The following is a 12,834-nucleotide window of genomic DNA, read 5'->3' on the forward strand; positions in this document are numbered from 1 at the left end:
AAATCTGGAAGCTCCGCTAAGCCTGGCGGAGCTGACCGGTGCCCTCGCCCGGCTCTCGAGGGGAAAATCCCCGGGGCTGGACGGGCTGACCGTGGAGTTCCACAGGGCGTTCTGGGACGTCCTGGGGAGCGACTACGCGCGGGTCCTGGGGGAAAGTCTGGCGACCGGGGAGATGCCCCTCTCTTGGCGCAGGGCAGTCATCGTCCTGCTGCCTAAGAAGGGCGATCTCCGCCTCCTTAAGAACTGGCGCCCGGTCTCCCTCCTCAGCACGGACTACAAAATCTTCGCCAGGGCGATGTCTGCTCGCCTTGGTGCCGTGCTGGACCACATGATCCACCCCGACCAGTCCTACACGGTCCCGGGCCGGACAATCCACGATAACATCCATCTGGTCCGGGACCTCATCCATTGTTCCCAGGAGGCTGGTCTGTCGGTCGCCTTCCTATCCCTCGACCAAGAGAAGGCGTTCGACAGGGTGGATCACGATTATCTGCTCGGAACTCTGCGCGCTTTCGGGTTCGGGACGCATTTCGTCGCCCGGATCCGACTTTTGTACGCCGCCGCGGAGTGTCTGATTAAGGTTAACGGGTCCTTGACGGCGCCCCTTCGCTTTAGGAGAGGGGTGCGCCAGGGATGCCCCATGTCCGGCCAGTTATATGCTGTCTGCGTGGAGCCTTTCCTGCGCCTCTTGCGGACGAGGTTGACGGGACTGGCTCTGCAAGGGCCGGGCGTGGAGGTCGTCCTCTCGGCTTACGCCGATGACGTGCTCCTTGCGGTAGAGGATCCCGCTGACCTGTGGAGGATGTGTGAGTGCCAGGAGATTTACTCGGCCGCGTCCTCCGCCAGGATCAACTGGGAGAAATGTTCCGGACTCCTGGTGGGTCAGTGGCGGGTGGACTCCCTGCCGGAGGAGCTCAGGCCTTTTGCCTGGAGCACGACCCATCTCCTCTATCTGGGAGTCTACCTTAGCCCCGACGAGGGAGCCTGGCCGGCGAACTGGCAGGAGCTGGAGGCCAAGGTTGCCGCTCGCCTAGGGCGCTGGACAGGACTGCTCCGAGTGCTGTCCTACAGGGGTCGAGCGCTAGTCATAAACCAGCTGGTGGCCGCAATGCTGTGGTACCGGCTGGTCACTTTGACCCCTCCCCCTGCGTTTGTCGCCAAGATACAGAAGAAGCTGGTGGACTTCTTCTGGAACAACAGGAAGCACTGGGTCTCTGCCGCGGTCCTGAGTCTCCCGCTTGAGGAGGGCGGTCAGTCGTTGGTGTGCGTCAGCGCCCAGCTCGCGACTTTCCGTCTTCAGACCCTGCAGAGATACCTTTACGTCGAGCCCCCTCCTAGGTGGTGTGCTCTGGCGAGGTATTTCTTCCGCCAGCAGCGCGACCTCAATTATGACACGCAGCTCCTGTTGTGAACTTGGGGGGTGCCAGGACCGCCCTCCGGGAGCTGCCTGTCTTTTACAGGGAACTCATCAGGGTCTGGAACAAAGTCTCCACCAAGCGCAGCTCTCCGCCGGCTGGAGTGGCGGCCGTCCTGCAGGAGCCGCTGCTCAGGAATCCGTACCTCCACGGCCGAGGTTTCATGTGGCGGTCGGAAGAGAGGGCTGTGGCTGGTGAGGTGACCAGGGTCAGGGACCTGCTCGATGGCGGAGGAGCGGGCTGGATGGCGCCAGACACGCTGGCGCGGCGCCTAAACTCTGCCAACGTCCGCCACGCGGCCGATGCCATCGAGTCGCTAAAAACAGCTCTGGGCCCTGACTCCGTTAGGTGCATCGAGGAGGCTCAAGCACGTGGGGAGATCCCGTCTGAACTGACCCCCGTCCGGACGGAATTCCTCATCGGCGCCAAACCCCGGAACCTCCTTCGGGGGCCGGCGCCTCACAACTTGAGCCGCCTCGGGGAAATCCCCTCCGTGCCTTTCAGTTCCGCGCGGAGGGGTTTCCTGTACGGGCTGCTCCTGCACACCCTCAACTTTGCCATCCTCGCCGGCCGTCCGGACACGCCATGGCGTACCATCTTGCTGTCCGGAGGAGGCAGGGGTCCCCGATGGAGGGCACTCTACGCAGGGGTCCTCCCACTATTCATCGGGGACTTGGCCTGGAGGGTGGTGCACGGAGCAGTGCCGTGCAACAAATTTTTAAGCCGGTTCACGGACTCCCAGGCCGCCTGCAATTTCTGCGGTCTGGAGGAGTCCGTGTTCCATGTTTTTATTGAGTGCACGAGGTTGCAGCCCCTGTTCCATTATTTGAAGGGGCTGCTCCTGAAATTCTGGCTGCACTTCAGTCCCAATCTCCTGATCTTTGGGCACCCTGTGCGGAGGGGAGCGGGTAGGTCCGAAGGCCTCCTCGTAGGACTGCTTCTGGGCACGGCCAAGGGTGCCATCAGCCGGTCCAGGCAGCGGGCGGTCGAGGGGATCGTTCAACCTGACTGCCTGCCTCTCTTCCGCTCTTACATCCGGTCCAGGGTGTCCTTGGAGATGGAGCACGCGGTGTCCACCGGTACGCTCGCGGCCTTCCGCGAGAGGTGGGCACCGGAGGGACTGGAGTGCATCATCACGCCCGGCAACCAAATTTTAATTTGATTTTACGTTTTAAAGTTTAATTTGTTTTCATTGCCGGTGCTTTTAGTGTCCCCCTTCCCTTTTATAGGGGGCACTGGGGAAAATTGTGAATTTAGTGCCCAAAAAAAACCCCAAAAAAAACAAAAAAACAGAAAAAAAAAACAAAAAGGGGGAAAAAAAAAAAAGGGCCTTGTAAATGTCTGGAGTGTCACCCAGGTCGGGTGGCACAGTTTAATGTTTTATGTTTTGCAGGTGAACTCCAAAAAGAGTTTCATGCACAAGGACCAATTGTGGAGCAGTGGAGGCGTGTCCTGCACAGTTGGAGCTGAGCTGCAGAGAGGAGAGCAGCCATCAACTTTTGCTCCTGCCTGGAGAGCCCTGAGACCAGGCCAGGAAGAGGAGGTAGGAAGGGGCTTCACCACCAACTTTCACCCAGAGGGAGAGGAGGAGAACAGAAACCTTTGTACATCTTTTTACCATTCTGCAAAGAGTTGGAGAGAGGGGGAAAAGACCAAAACAACATCCAGTGTGGAATGAGGGAGACTCTACATTTCTACAGGTGGGTGTGGGTGCATTTCCCAAACAGACTTTGTTGTATCGGTGGGGGGAGGAAAGAAGACCACTGAGGGCCGGAACATCGCGGGGGGTGTGTGTGTGTGTGGTAGTGTGTGTGGGGGCCTTGCTTACAATTAGGCCCCCCCCACAATTGGAACCCCCCCCACCCCCCACATTTGCCTAGCTTGGGATAGCTGGAGCTACCTGGCTGAAGATTTTTTAATCACCCAATTAACATCGTTAGGAGTGTGTGCCTGGTGGCTCTAGCTGCCCCAGGTGAAGACGTCTTCTCCCCCCACCTGAAGACCAATCCAAAGACTGTGTTTTGTGTGTTTTGCCATCTGGGGATTGCACCCACCCACAGCTGCGAGGGGAGACCTGCCCTCGCAGTTCCCCCCCCCGCCTTCCCACCCCCCTCTCTCTTTCCCTGTTACTCTGTTTCTCCCCTCTCTCTCTGAGGCCCCTTTCTCCTAATTTAAAAAAAAAGGGAACAATTAAGACAACTGAGCAGAGGGAGCAAGGCCCCTCCCCAATTGCCAACTAGGGGAGAGGTGTGCCTCATTAAGGGCTCCTCTGCTCAGTTAATATACGAGGCCAATTAAGATCATTATGGCCTGTGACTTTGGGGTGGGTGTGGCCCTTAAAGGGACCCCGTGATGGCGACCCCATCCACGCCGGTGGCGGGGCCAGCGAGGACATATGCGCAGGCGGTGTCCACATCCACGGTGCCTCCTGCGCCACCTGCTACCCTGCCACCATTCAAACTAATAACCAAAAAACACGGGGTCAAGAGCTACACTCACCCCACAATGAGCATTGAGGAGTGCGTGCGGGCGATGGCTGGGGTAGTCGGCCCCTCGGCCATTGTCGCAGCCTCCAAGATGTCTGGGAAGGCTGTGTTCTTCCTGGGGTCGGAGCGGGCGGTGTCCCTGGCCCTCGAAAAGGGGCTCACGGTGGGCGGGACGTTCCTGCCGGTGGATCCTCTCGAGGCCACTGCGCAGAGGGTCATCATATCAAACGTCCCGCCCTTTGTTCCCGCTGAGCTGCTCCTCCCTCACCTACACCAACTGGGGGAGGTAAGGTCAGGGATCAACCCCATACCGCTCGGCCTAAGGGAGAACAGCCTGCGCCACATGTTCTCCTTCCGCCGCCAGCTCTTTGTCCGGCTGGCGCGGGAGGAGACGACAGAGGGGTATTTTAACGTGGTGCACGAGGGGACTGCCTACCGCGTCTTCTGGACGTCGGACGGCGTGCGGTGCCATGCCTGTAGGGAGGTGGGGCATGTTCGTAAGAACTGCCCCGCCTCCAAGGCCGCCAAACCACCGAAGGCGTCCAAGGCTGGCGCCGCCGTCACCCCTCCCCCTAGTTGCGTCCGCGTGCCGGGAGCCGTAGGTGCGCGGGCATCGTCGGAGGCCTTTGTTTTCAGGGCCTCCGGCGGGGGGAGGGAGAGCGTCCGACCGGAAAGAAGGCGCGGAAGAAGGCAAAACATCAAGAGGCGGGTCCCCTCGGTGCGCCAGATAATTTGACCACCGCGCTCAGCCCAACCCCGTCATCGGCGAGCGCGGGGTGCCCTGAGCCCGTGCCTGAGCCCTTGAATAACACCACAGAGGGGCCCAGGCGCGGGCAAGAAAAGGAAAAGGGGGGGGCGGAGCGGGAGGCCTCGGCAGACATAGAGGTCTCCCTGCCTTCGCGCACCCCCAGGAACAAAAAGAGGCGCGGCTCCGATGAGGCGGAGGGGGAACAACATCCCTCCGCGGAGGAGGCGGTGCCCGCCGCGTGTCCCGCGTCCCCCACCAGCGCTCCCAAATTGCGCTGCAGGCGCGAGGAGTCTGTCCCAGGGGAGGGTGAGGCAGTCGAGGCTGCCCAGCCGCTGCCTCCTGGGGATGGCGTGGAAGATCTGCCTGTCGTGGGGGGCGTGGGGCCAGCGGAGGACCGGAGTGCATCATCACGCCCGGCAACCAAATTTTAATTTGATTTTACGTTTTTAAGTTTAATTTGTTTGAATTGCCGGTGCTTTTAGTGTCCCCCTTCCCTTTTATAGGGGGCACTGGGGAAAATTGTGATTTTAGTGCCCAAAAAAAAAACACAAAAAAAAAAAGGGGGAAAAAAAAAGGGCCTTGTAAATGTCTGGAGTGTCACCCAGGTCGGGTGGCACCGTTTAATGTTTTATGTTTTTGCAGGTGAACTCCAAAAAGAGTTTCATGCACAAGGACCCCCAGGTCCCTCTGCACCGCAGCATGTTGTAATTTCTTCCCCTTCAAATAATATTCCCTTTTACTGTTTTTTTTCCCAAGGTGGATGACCTCACACTTTCCGAAATTCTATTCCATCTGCCAAACCTTAGCCCATTCGCTTAACCTATACAAATCTCCTTGCAGCCTCTCTGAGTCCTCCACACAACCCGCTTTCCCACTAATCTTTGTGTCATCTGCAAATTTTGTTGCATTACACTCTGTCCCCTCTTCCAGGTCATCTATGTATATTGCAAACAGTTGTGGTCCCAGCACCGATCCCTGTGGCACACCACTAACCACCGATTTCCAACCCGAAAAGGACCCATTTATCCCGACTCTCTGCTTTCTGTTAGCCAGCCAATTCTCTACCCATGCTAATACATTTCCTCTGATGCCGCGTACCTCTATCTTCTGCAGTAACCTTTTGTGTGGCACCTTATTGAATGTCTTTTGGAAATCTAAATACACCACATCCATCGGTACACCTCTATCCATCATGCTCGTTATATCCTCAAAGAATTCCAGTAAATTAATTAAACATGATTTCCCCTTCATGAATCCATGCTGTGTCTGCTTGATTGCACTATTCCTATCTAGATATCCCGCTATTTCTTCCTTAATGATAGCTTCAAGCATTTTCCTCACAACAGATGTTAAACTAACCGGCCTATAGTTACCTGCCTTTTGCCTGCCCCCTTTTTTAAACAGAGGCGTTACATTAGCTGCTTTCCAATCCGCTGGTACCTCCCCAGAGTCCAGAGAAGTTTGGTAGATTATAAAGAATGCATCTGCTATAACTTCCACCATCTCTTTTAATACCCTGGGATGCATTTCATCAGAACCAGGGGACTTGTCTACCTTGAGTCCCATTAGCCTGTCCAGCACTACCCCCCCCTAGTGATAGTGATTGTCTCAAGGTCCTCCCTTCCCACATTCCTGTGGCCTGCAACTGTACAGGGTATTGGTCAGGCCGCACCTGGAGTACTGCGTGCAGTTTTGGTCACCTTACTTAAGGAAGGATATACTGGCTTTGGAGGGGGTACAGAGACGATTCACTCGGCTGATTCCGGAGATGAGAGGGTCACCTTATGATGATAGATTGAGTAGACTGGGTCTTTACTCGTTAAGAGTTCAGAAGGATGTGGGGTGATCTTATAGAAACATTTAAAATAATGAAAGGGATAGACAAGTTAGAGGCAGAGAGGTTGTTTCCACTGGTCGGGGAGACTAGAACTAGGGGGCACAGCCTCAAAATATGGGGGAGCCAATTTAAAACCGAGTTGAGAAGGAATTTCTTCTCCCAGAGGGTTGTGAATCTGTGGAATTCTCTGCCCAAGGAAGCAGTTGAGGCTGGCTCATTGAATGTATTCAAGTCAAAGATAGATAGATTTTTACCCAATAAGGGAATTAAGGGTTATGGGGAACGGGCGGGTAAGTGGAGCTGAGTCCACGGCCAGATCAGCCATGATCTTGTTGAATGGCGGAGCAGGCTCGAGGGGCTAGATGGCGGGAGTCGAGAGAGGCAGCGGCCTATAAAAGGCTCAGCAGTCCGGGGAGCGTCGAGAGAGGCGGTAGTCGAGAGAGGCAGCGGCCTATAAAAGGCTCAGCAGTCCGGGGAGCGACGAGAGAGGCGGGAGTCGAGAGAGGCAGCGGCCTATAAAAGGCTCAGCAGTCCGGGGAGCGTCGAGAGAGGCGGGAGTCCAGAGAGGCAGCGGCCTATAAAAGGCTCAGCAGTCCGGGGAGCGTCGAGAGAGGCGGGAGTCGAGAGAGGCAGCGGCCTATAAAAGGCTCAGCAGTCCGGGGAGCGTCGAGAGAGGCGGGAGTCGAGAGAGGCAGCGGCCTATAAAAGGCTCAGCAGTCCGGGGAGCGTCGAGAGAGGCGGGAGTCGAGAGAGGCAGCGGCCTATAAAAGGCTCAGCAGTCCGGGGAGCGTCGAGAGAGGCGGGAGTCGAGAGAGGCGTGACTTGTGCAGCTCCAGCTGAGAGAAGTCAAAAAGAAGTAGAAAGAAATCAAAAGGTGACGTCACAGCCAATGTGGTAAGTGATTGGCTGCTGATTGGTGAGTAGTTTTTCTTTTTCTTTATTAATCAGTAACTTTTAACATTGTTGTCGGCAATTTAAGTGTATCTAAGGGTTAAGTCATGGCAGGACAGCTCGGTCACGTGATATGCTCCTCCTGTACCATGTGGGAACATGGGGACAACACCAGTGTCCCTGACGACTACATGTGCGGGAAGTGTGTCCACCTCCGGCTACTGACGGTCCGCGTTGCGGAGTTGGAGCTGAAGGTGGATTCACTCTGGAGCATCCACGATGCTGAGAATGACGTGAGTATCACGTGTAGCGAGTTGGTCTTACCGCAGGAGAAGGGTCCACAGCCAGCGAGGGAATGGAAGACCAGCAGGAAGAGTAGTGCAAGGAAGGTAGTGCAGGGGTCCCCTGTGGTCATCCCACTGCAAAACAGATACACTGCTTTGAGTGCTGTTGAGGGGGATGACTCATCAGGAGCGGGCAGCAGCAGCCAAGTTCATGGCACCGTGGCTGGCTTTGTTGCACAGGAGGGCAGGAAAAAGAGTGGGCGAGCGATAGTGATAGGGGATTCAATTGTAAGGGGAATAGATAGGCGTTTCTGCGGCCGCAACCGAGACTCTAGGAAGGTATGTTGCCTCCCTGGTGCAAGGGTCAAGGATGTCTCGGAGCGGGTGCAGGACATTCTAAAAAGGGAGGGAGAACAGCCAGTTGTCGTGGTGCACATTGGTACCAATGACATAGGTAAAAAAAGGGATGAGTTCCTACGAAATTAATTTAAGGAGCTAGGAGCTAAATTAAAAAGTAGGACCTCAAAAGTAGTAATCTCGGGATTGCTACCAGTGCCACGTGCTAGTCAGAGTAGGAATCACAGGATAGCGCAGATGAATACGTGGCTTGAGCAATGGTGCAGCAGGGAGGGATTCAAATTCCTGGGGCATTGGAACCGGTTCTGGGGGAGGTGGGACCAGTACAATCCGGACGGTCTGCACCTGGGCAGAATCGGAACCAATGTCCTCGGGGGAGTGTTTGCTAGTGCTGTTGGGGAGGAGTTAAACTAATATGGCAGGGGGATGGGAACCAATGCAGGGAGATAGAGGGAAACAAAAAGGAGGCAAAAACAAAAGACAGAAAGGAGATGAGGAAAAGTGGAGGGCAGAGAAACCCAAGGCAAAGAACAAAAAGGGCCATTGTACAGCAAAATTCTAAAAGGACAGAGGGTGTTAAAAAAACAAGCCTAAAGGCTTTGTGTCTTAATGCAAGGAGTATCCGCAATAAGGTGGATGAATTAACTGTGCAAATAGATGTTAACAAATATGATGTGATTGGGATTACGGAGACGTGGCTCCAGGATGAGCAGGGCTGGGAACTCAACATCCAGGGGTATTCAACATTCAGGAAGGATAGAATAAAAGGAAAAGGAGGTGGGGTAGCATTGCTGGTTAAGGAGGAGATTAAGGCAATAGTTAGGAAGGACATTAGCTTGGATGATGTGGAATCTATATGGGTAGAGCTGCAGAACACCAAAGGGCAAAAAACGTTAGTGGGAGTTGTGTACAGACCTCCAAACAGTAGTAGTGATGTTGGGGAGGGCATCAAACATGAAATTAGGGGTGCGTGCAATAAAGGTGCAGCAGTTATAATGGGTGACTTTAATATGCACATCGATTGGGCTAACCAAACTGGAAGCAATACGGTGGAGGAGGATTTTCTGGAGTGCATAAGGGATGGTTTTTTAGACCAATATGTCGAGGAACCAACTAGGGGGGAGGCCATCTTAGACTGGGTGTTATGTAATGAGAGAGGATTAATTAGCAATCTCGTTGTGCGAGGCCCCTTGGGGAAGAGTGACCATAATATGGTGGAATTCTGCATTGGGATGGAGAATGAAACAGTTAATTCAGAGACCATGGTCCAGAACTTAAAGAAGGCTAACTTTGAAGGTATGAGGCGTGAATTGGCTGGGATGGATTGGCGAATGATACTTAAGGGGTTGACTGTGGATGGGCAATGGCAGACATTTAGAGACCGCATGGATGAACTACAACAATTGTACATTCCTGTCTGGCATAAAAATAAAAAAGGGAAGGTCGCTCAACCGTGGCTATCAAGGGAAATCAGGGATAGTATTAAAGCCAAGGAAGTGGCATACAAATTGGCCAGAAATAGCAGCGAACCTGGGGACTGGGAGAAATTTAGAACTCAGCAGAGGAGGACAAAGGGTTTGATTAGGGCAGGGAAAATGGAGTATGAGAAGAAGCTTGCAGGGAACATTAAGACGGATTGCAAAAGTTTCTATAGATATGTAAAGAGAAAAAGGTTAGTAAAGACAAATGTAGGTCCGCTGCAGTCAGAATCAGGGGAAGTCATAACGGGGAACAAAGAAATGGCGGACCAATTGAACAAGTACTTTGGTTCGGTATTCACGAAGGAGGACACGAACAACCTTCCGGTTATAAAAGGGGTCGGGGGGTCTAGTAAGGAGGAGGAACTGAGGGAAATCCTTATTAGCCGGGAAATTGTGTTGGGGAAATTGATGGGATTGAAGGCCGATAAATCCCCAGGGCCTGATGGACTGCATCCCAGAGTACTTAAGGAGGTGGCCTTGGAAATAGTGGATGCGTTGACAGTCATTTTCCAACATTCCATTGACTCTGCATCAGTTCCTATGGAGTGGAGGATAGCCAATGTAACCCCACTATTTAAAAAAGGAGGGAGAGAGAAAACAGGGAATTATAGACCAGTCAGCCTGACATCGGTAGTGGGTAAAATGATGGAATCAATTATTAAGGATGTCATAGCAGTGCATTTGGAAAGAGGTGACATGATAGGTCCAAGTCAGCATGGATTTGTGAAAGGGAAATCATGCTTGACAAATCTTCTGGAATTTTTTGAGGATGTTTCCAGTAGAGTGGACAAGGGAGAACCAGTTGATGTGGTATATTTGGACTTTCAGAAGGCGTTCGACAAGGTCCCACACAAGAGATTGATGTGCAAAGTTAGAGCACATGGGATTGGGGGTAGTGTACTGACATGGATTGAGAACTGGTTGTCAGACAGGAAGCAAAGAGTAGGAGTAAATGGGTACTTTTCAGAATGGCAGGCAGTGACTAGTGGGGTACCGCAAGGTTCTGTGCTGGGGCCCCAGCTGTTTACACTGTACATTAATGATTTAGATGAGGGGATTAAATGTAGTATGTCCAAATTTGCGGATGACACTAAGTTGGGTGGCAGTTTGAGCTGCGAGGAGGATGCTGTGAGGCTGCAGAGCGACTTGGATAGGTTAGGTGAGTGGGCAAATGCATGGCAGATGAAGTATAATGTGGATAAATGTGAGGTTATCCACTTTGGTGGTAAAAACAGAGAGACAGACTATTATCTGAATGGTGACAGATTAGGAAAAGGGAAGGTGCAACGAGACCTGGGTGTCATGGTACATCAGTCATTGAAGGTTAGCATGCAGGTGCAGCAGGCGGTTAAGAAAGCAAATGGCATGTTGGCCTTCATAGCGAGGGGATTTGAGTACAGGGGCAGGGAGGTGTTGCTACAGTTGTACAGGGCATTGGTGAGGCCACACCTGGAGTATTGTGTACAGTTTTGGTCTCCTAACCTGAGGAAGGACATTCTTGCTATTGAGGGAGTGCAGCGAAGATTCACCAGACTGATTCCCGGGATGGTGGGACTGACCTATCAAGAAAGACTGGATCAACTGGGCTTGTATTCACTGGAGTTCAGAAGAATGAGAGGGGACCTCATAGAAACGTTTAAAATTCTGACGGGGTTAGACAGGTTAGATGCAGGAAGAATGTTCCCAATGTTGGGGAAGTCCAGAACCAGGGGACACAGTCTAAGGATAAGGGGTAAGCCATTTAGGACCGAGTTGAGGAGAAACTTCTTCACCCAGAGAGTGGTGAACCTGTGGAATTCTCTACCACAGAAAGTTGTTGAGGCCAATTCACTAAATATATTCAAAAAGGTGTTAGATGAAGTCCTTACTACTCGGGGGATCAAGGGGTATGGCGAGAAAGCAGGAATGGGGTACTGAAGTTGAATGTTCAGCCATGAACTCATTGAATGGCGGTGCAGGCTCGAAGGGCCGAATGGCCTGCTCCTGCACCTATTTTCTATGTTTCTATATTTCTATTACTCCTGTTCCTAATCCTTATGTTCTGTAACATACTGTGACCCAGCTTTTGCTCACCTGGGCTCATTTCTCCTTGTGTGGCTCGGTATCAAATTCTTGTACCTTGTGCCTTATCACACTCGCGTGAAGCGCCGTGGGACATTTCAGTGCGATCAAGGCGCTACATCAATACCAGTAGTTGTTGATGATGTTGTTGTCAAGGCGGAGACAAGATGGCGGCTGGTGGCGGGGCCAACGCGTGACGACGGGGGGGGGGGGCGGGGCGGGGCGGCAGGCTGGGGGGCGTGGTCAGGCACGACCAGAGCGGGCCGGGGGGGCGGGGCCAGGCCCCACCAGAGCGGACCGGGGGGGGCGGAGCTCCGTCCCACGTGACGCGGCGGCGGCGGGTGCAGCGGCTGTAGTCTCGCGAGAGCGGTTCGCGCGCGCGCGAGCGAGCGGGCGGGCAAGCGAGCGCGGGGAGGCGAGAGTCTGAGCGGCGGGTCGATGGCGTCGCTCGCAAGTTTCCCACAGGTAAAGGCGGCGGCCGAGAGAGGGGCGGCAGGGCCGGCGGGCCGCCCCGGTCCGCGGGGAGCCCGCCCCGGGCACAGTCCCGGCCCCCGGTCCCGCCAGGCGCACTGCGGCCTGGGCCTCGAGTACCGCAGCACGGCCGGGGCAGGGACGGCCCACACCCCGGGGCGGGGAGAGACTGTAATGGAGGAGCCCGGGGGAGGGACAAAATGGAGGGCAGCAAGGACGATAAAATGGATGACAGGAGTGTGGAAGGATAAAATGGAGGGGAGGGAGGGGAGAGATGGATGGATAAAATGGAGGGGAGGGAGAGATAAAATGGAGGGGAGAGATGGAAGGATAAAATGGAGGGGAGAGATGGAAGGATAAAATGGAGGGGAGAGATGGAAGGATAAAATGGAGGGGAGGGAGGGAAGGATAAAATGGAGGGGAGGGAGGGAAGGATAAAATGGAGGGGAGGGAGGGAAGGATAAAATGGAGGGGAGGGAGGGAAGGATAAAATGGAGTGAAGGATAAAATGGAGGGGAGGGAGGGAAGGATGAAATGGAGGGAGGGAGGAAGGATAAAATGAGGGGAGGGAGGGAAGGATAAAATGGAGGAAAGGGGGAAGGATAAAATGGAGGGGAGAGGGAAGGATAAAATGGAGGGAAGTGAGGGAAGGATAAAATGGAGGGGAGAGATGGAAGGATAAAATGGAGGGGAGAGATGGAAGGATAAAATGAAGGGAGGGAAGGATAAAATGGAGGAAAGAGGGGAAGGAAAAATGGAGGGGAGTGAGGGAAGTATAAAATGGAGGGGAGAGGGGGAAGGAT

Source organism: Pristiophorus japonicus, chromosome 5 (assembly GCF_044704955.1).
Source record: "Pristiophorus japonicus isolate sPriJap1 chromosome 5, sPriJap1.hap1, whole genome shotgun sequence".
Classification (NCBI taxonomy): Eukaryota; Metazoa; Chordata; class Chondrichthyes; family Pristiophoridae; genus Pristiophorus; species Pristiophorus japonicus.